The 5,528-nt window shown below is 47.8% G+C and overlaps 1 long non-coding RNA gene across 6 annotated transcripts; it reads right to left on the bottom strand.

Moving 5' to 3' along the window:
• Positions 1-1,948: 1,948 nt before the first annotated feature.
• LOC136529236 (uncharacterized) lies at positions 1,949-4,827 on the bottom strand. 6 transcript variants are annotated; one of them, XR_010777237.1, is made up of 5 exons: positions 4,447-4,827; positions 4,248-4,332; positions 2,875-4,140; positions 2,680-2,779; positions 1,949-2,368 (listed from the first exon to the last, which is right to left on the bottom strand). It is a non-coding gene; the product is annotated as an uncharacterized lncRNA (long non-coding RNA). The 6 variants fall into 6 exon arrangements; XR_010777239.1 differs by lacking the exon at positions 1,949-2,368 and having other exon boundaries at positions 2,379-2,779; positions 2,875-3,215; positions 3,616-4,140; XR_010777238.1 differs by lacking the exon at positions 1,949-2,368 and having other exon boundaries at positions 2,379-2,779; positions 4,248-4,373.
• Between the last annotated feature and the right edge of the window lie 701 nt (positions 4,828-5,528).

The following is a 5,528-nucleotide window of genomic DNA, read 5'->3' as shown; positions in this document are numbered from 1 at the left end:
AGGCTGGACGACATCATCGGTGGCATAGGGCCCTTAGGACTGGTGGGTAGGCTGCTCAATGACGCAGAGCTGCTGCTCGTCAGTGCAGAGGAACCACCCACGTTCGTGCTAGCCGAGCGGGACAAAAACTGGCGACGGGCGATGCTGGAGGAGATGAAGGCGATCAAGGAAAACGAGACTTGGCAGCTCATCGATCCACCTCCAGGATGCCGTCCGATCAGCCTAAAGTGGGTGTACAAGGTCAAGCGGGACGAGCTCGGCGCCATTGTCAAGCACAAGGCGCGCCTCGTCGCCCGAGGCTTTATTCAGTGCGAGGGCATCGACTTCGAGGAAGTCTTTACGCTAGTAGCGTGCATGGAGTCGGTTCATTTGCTACTAGCCTTAGCAGCAATAAAGGACTGGCGCGTCCATCACTTGGACATTAAATCGGCATTCCTCAACGGCGAGCTAGCGGAGACGGTCTTCGTCAGGCAACCTCCAGGTTTCGTCGTCAAGGGAGAGGAGCACAGGGTGCTCCGATTGCGCAAGGCGCTCTACGGGCTACGGCAGGCCCCACGAGCATGGAACGCCAAGCTTGACACCACGCTGGGCGAATTTGGGTTTCAACGATGCGCAACCGAGCACGCGCTCTACATGCGGCGACGGGGGAAGGAGGAGCTCGTCATCGGCGTGTATGTGGATGACTTGATCATCACTGGCGCACGCACGGAGGACATCGACAGCTTCAAGCGCGAGACGGCGGCTCATTTTCGAATGAGCGATCTCGGCGCACTCTCCTACTACCTCGGCATCGAGGTGAGACAGGGGAAGGAGGAACTCACGCTCAGTCAGAGCGCGTATGCCTCCAAACTGTTGGAGCAGAGCGACATGACTGAGTGCAAGCCATGTGTGACTCCGATGGAGGAGCGGCTAAAGCTGACGAAGGCCAGCACCGCGGCGAAGGTGGATGCAACACTCTACCCGAGCATCATCAGCGGTCTGCGCTACCTAGTCCACACGAGGCCGGACATTGCATTCGCCGTGGGCTACGTCAGTCGCTTCATGGAGGATCCCAGAGAGGACCACTGGGCTGCAGTGAAGCGGCTACTGCGCTACGTCAAGGGGACGGTGGATCAAGGGATCATCTTTCCCAAGACCGACGGGAGTAGGCTGCAGCTCACTGTGTTCAGCGATGCAGACATGGCGGGGGACATTGACGGGCGACGGAGCACCTCTGGCGTGTTTGTCTTCCTCGGGTCGGCTCCAATTTCATGGCTGTCGCTGAAACAGAAGGTGGTGGCATTGTCTACGTGCGAGGCAGAGTACGTAGCGACGACCACAACGGCGTGCCAAGTTGTGTGGCTACGCCGGCTGCTGGGGGAGCTAACCGACGTGGAAGCTCACCCACCAGCACTGATGGTGGACAACCAGCCCGCCATCGCCCTCGCGAAGAATCCGGTTCTGCACGACCGAAGCAAACACACCGACGTGAAGTTCCACTTCCTCAGAGACTGTGTCGATGGAGGGCAGATCGTCATCGAGTTCGTCGAAACTGGTCAGCAACTCACGGACGTCCTCACCAAGCCGCTCAGACGTCTTCGATTCATGGAGCTGAAGGAGATGATCGGCATGGAGGGGGTATAAGAGATAGCGGTAGGTTTAGGGGAAGAATTGTTAGAATAAACTACTGCTTCATTGTGTGAACACACAACAAGGGGAAGGCGGCGCCGAAAAGGCCCCCCTGCTGTGATACTGTAGCCGCTGCAGGTGCAGGCGCCGAACGGCTCACCTGCAGCACTGTAGTCACATGCAGAGGCTGGCGCAGAGTCAGCCCTGCTGTGTTATCTAGTTACTGTTACAACATGTGCGCTGTACTAGGACTAGATGGATAGAGTTGTATAAATAGACGTACACGGTAACTTAGTAAAGAGAGTTCAGATTTATCATCTCCCATACAGGGCTTCGGCCAACGCTGGTGTCTTGTATTGTGTGTGTATGCTCTGTTCTCCCTCTTATTCAACCTCTAGCCATAGTGTGTGGGGACGGACAACGCTTGTTCGTGGTCGGCTTAGCTAGTGGATACTCGGCAACACTAGCGGGTGCTCGGCAAGACCGGTGAGTGGTTCACTCACCTGAGCCGATGATCTTGTGGGCTAACAAGCCTCATACGTCAATTTGGTAGAGAATTCTCTTGAAGGCTCAAATTTTCATTTGTGAACATCATCAACCTCGGTTGGAATTGTGATGTTTTCTAATTAATCTATGTTGCCACTCTCCTCAGGGTTGTCCACTGTAATTAGAGGCTGGTCTTTGTCATCAGCGAGGTGTCACTGCTCCTGCTTTCTGTGCTTTCCATGCCTTCTTTGATGAACCCTAGATGATACAACATCTGAGAACAGACATGAAGGAGTGTTAAATAAATATAGCAGGTTGGTTGAAAACAAAAACCAGTGGAGCACAATAGGACAGTCTAAAACGAAGACTGACAGTAAGCTCTCAGGTTAAATTCCCTTTTTTCACACATCAATGTCTTTGTAGCAAATCCAAATCAATGAGTATTCAAAGTAATCACTGGACAGATCTAATCTTCACCGCATCTACCTGAAAACCACACTTCTAGACAGAAAATTTGGCACCTCTCGTCAAACCTTCAACTACACTCTATCCAATGCAACTCAACTGAGCATACAAAGGTCTTACTCGCTAGTAATTAGTAAACGCAAGTCCACGCATGGGTGACCTAGCAGATCGAGATAAAAGATCTTACAACCAGGAGGAGGGAGGGGCGCCCACGTTTGCACTGCATCAGCATTGCACAATGTCTCAATAACCCCAGAAAACAAGCAGGCAAGCAATATATACAAGTTATTCCCAACTCAAGGTGTAGTTACTTACTCTGAGATGGAACACCGAGTAACCGCAAGGTAGGATGTCCTAACCAGCCTTTGAAAGGCTTCGAATAAGAAAAACGAACAACCAATCGAAGGCTAGCTATTGGCCAAAAATATCGAGAACTCATCCTTGGAGACCTCTAGTGATACTGCCAGTAAAGGAAGGATCTTATTACAATGTATAGCTGAATGAAACAGTGGGCCTTGTAGAACAAACTGCCACTTGTGAAGCCGTTGGTGGTCGAGTGGTAAAGGGAAAGAGAAAACAACATATAAAACCACATGTTATGCCTTAGGATTTATTATATTCTTAAAACAGATGCATACCTCAGATTATTCCATATTCTACAAAACAAATAAAAGTAGAAGAATTAGTTAGTTAATAAACTGGTAATATGAAATTCACTATCAGCATTGTCTTCTACTTGGATCACCAAAGAGAATAGTCATCAGACTTTGCACCAAGGTCAGTCTTTAAGGCATTCTATATTTCTGTCGAACAGGTGGTGTGTTATGCATAGGTCATAAGTGAGTCAAGGATGAGATGTGTTACTTGTCACAGATATGAGAACTGAATGGCTAGCAAAGAAATATATGTAAATTAAACAACATGTAGGTCTTCTCATTTTAGGCATTTTGTAAAATAAAAAGAATTAAAAAATGAAAATATATTACAGCTAGTAAATTACAAGAAAACCTTGACATGAAGTAATATTAAAAAATCAAATCTTGGTAAAACATTTACCTGCATTGTGAGCTCTGAATTCATGTACAGAGGTTTTGCCGCAAAAACTGAGAAATATGCAGAGTCACACTCATCTCCATGCAGCTCTTCCTCATTTGTATTTTCAGCTCGATTTATCAGACGACCAAAAGGTAAACATGACCAAGACCATAACTGTAGTAGTAATAAAGGCTCTGATATCTCCGATCTCTCTCAGCACCAATGCTCAATTGTCTATATAACACAGAAATTGCAGTCCACAGTTATATTTTGTTGGCTGTTCTAAATTCTCTATGAATTGGAGATACATAGCTGGCACACTATCACCAGACGTGTCAGGAAAAATTATTGAGCTAAGAACTTTCAACACCAATGCTCGTGTGTGCCAATCAATCTGTTGTTGTGTTAAAAACTTGTCAATGTTGATTTCCTTCATACTAACAATATGATAGAATCCAAGGTTTTCTAGTGCTGGACGACACAATGAATGGTATGGAATAATGATCCCGTGGCGCAGTATGCTCGTCACATTGTGAGCCTGCATTGCTATTGGATTTGTTTATATTATATAAAATATAAAATATATAAAAAGAGAAGGATCTATTGATGATCAAGTACAGCAAATTCTTTATACTTAAATCAAACATATTTACCTTTCCAAATATCTTAGAAACCTTGTGCTGGCTGTGGGCACCCATAACAAATCGCTAAAACGATCTGTTCTTGCCATTGTCTAACCTGTTGAATGGGATTTCATGGGAGCAACTCAATTACGGAGCCTGATTATGTACACCAAAATTTTAACCTCCCAAATAGTAATGAAGAAACTGATTCATGCAGATTTGCACATACCTAGAGCACATGAAAAAGGAGAGAGATTTAGGCAGATGCAAAGGACGCCACCTCTGCGGTCCGCGCCTAGTTCTGTTAGGTGTCGGATCTTCGACGAGCGAGATTGCCCGTGGTCATGGTGGATCCTAGTGGATTGCAGGACTGCGCGAACCGCCTGACGGTGAGGAAGGGGCCGTTTCCTGCGGCGCGGCTTCACGAGACTGGAGCAGATCGAGCGCCGGATGCGGCACCGGCGACGGGGAAAGCCTGGTTGCGGTACCGCCGGCCGCGGCCACCGTTCCTGAAGGCATGGCCGTGCCGCCACCAGGGGCTGTGCGAGATGCAGATGCGGAGAAGAGTCGCGGGGGCTTGGGTCGGGGCGATGATGCGGATTGGGACGGAGTGCCGACTGTTCGGGACGGGACGGTTGGCGGGAGGGGTGGTGCGATAAAGCGACAGAAGGGGGATGCGGGTACGGCGGGCGGGTAAGAAAATTTCGCGGTGGAAAAACTTGGCCGGCGTTGGTTTCTTGAGGGAGAAAACACGCGTTTCATATGTTAGGATGTCAGTCAACGAGTGCCGATCCTAAGATTTGGAAGGCCATCTGACGAACTCATCGCTAAGGCTCCTCTAAAATCTTATAATATATAAGCACTAATTTTACTCGTAAAACAAAAATAATATAATAATATATTTTTAATCTAACACCTAAAGAAAAACATAATTATATAAGTACAAAATACTAGAAGTCGGAAATACTATATAAATAATTAATTTGGATTAAAAAATGAACAAGAAAAAAATACCTAGGACGTGAACATGAACTGAAACAAGTGATCAGCGAATGCAATTCGCAAAAAGACAGGAACCAAGATGTCCTCGTCGTGGAGCCCTGCCCGATCGCCGCCGTCATGCGCCGTTCTCTGGCAGTCTAGCTCTCCGCGGTAGCGTGGCTTGCTGGCTCCGCGTGCGCGCGTCGGCGCATCTGAAAGGTCCTAATGGCTAGAGAGGGATGAATAGGCTATTGAAAATTTCTACAACAACACTTAGCAAAGATGTTAGACAATTAAACGGCGAACCACCTACCACAATTCTAATATCTA

This window comes from Miscanthus floridulus, chromosome 19 (assembly GCF_019320115.1).
Source record: "Miscanthus floridulus cultivar M001 chromosome 19, ASM1932011v1, whole genome shotgun sequence".
Classification (NCBI taxonomy): Eukaryota; Viridiplantae; Streptophyta; class Magnoliopsida; order Poales; family Poaceae; genus Miscanthus; species Miscanthus floridulus.
This window is presented reverse-complemented; position numbering and strand designations above follow the sequence as displayed.